The sequence below is a fragment of the Pteropus alecto genome, unplaced genomic scaffold, assembly GCF_000325575.1.
Source record: "Pteropus alecto unplaced genomic scaffold, ASM32557v1 scaffold5, whole genome shotgun sequence".
NCBI classification, from domain to species: Eukaryota; Metazoa; Chordata; class Mammalia; order Chiroptera; family Pteropodidae; genus Pteropus; species Pteropus alecto.
In genome coordinates this window covers 29,511,931-29,512,269 of record NW_006441953.1, presented here as the reverse complement: position 1 = coordinate 29,512,269, position 339 = coordinate 29,511,931, and positions in this window count along the sequence as shown.

The following is a 339-nucleotide window of genomic DNA, read 5'->3' as shown; positions in this document are numbered from 1 at the left end:
ATCTTGAGAGCCGTCATAATTTTGTCTTTGAACTTGGGTTTAGTAAGTGAAGTCCGACGGGGCAAGAGAGCGTGCCATGAGCTGAGGAGATAGACGCAGTGTGCGTGTCTGCTCTGCCTTGCTGGGCGGTGCACAGACGTTCACGAGGCTCCGTGCGCACAGAATTCCCAAGGACTCGAGAAGCAGAGCTCGGAGCAAGTTCCAGGTAAGCGTGTTGCCTCTCTGACTGAGTAGCAGGGGCTCTGACGGCTCCCAGGGTCACACTTTTAGCTGCAACCAGAACTTGTGCCAAATGCGGAGAGAAGGCGATGGCATTCTGAGAAAAGCTGGTGACAAGGG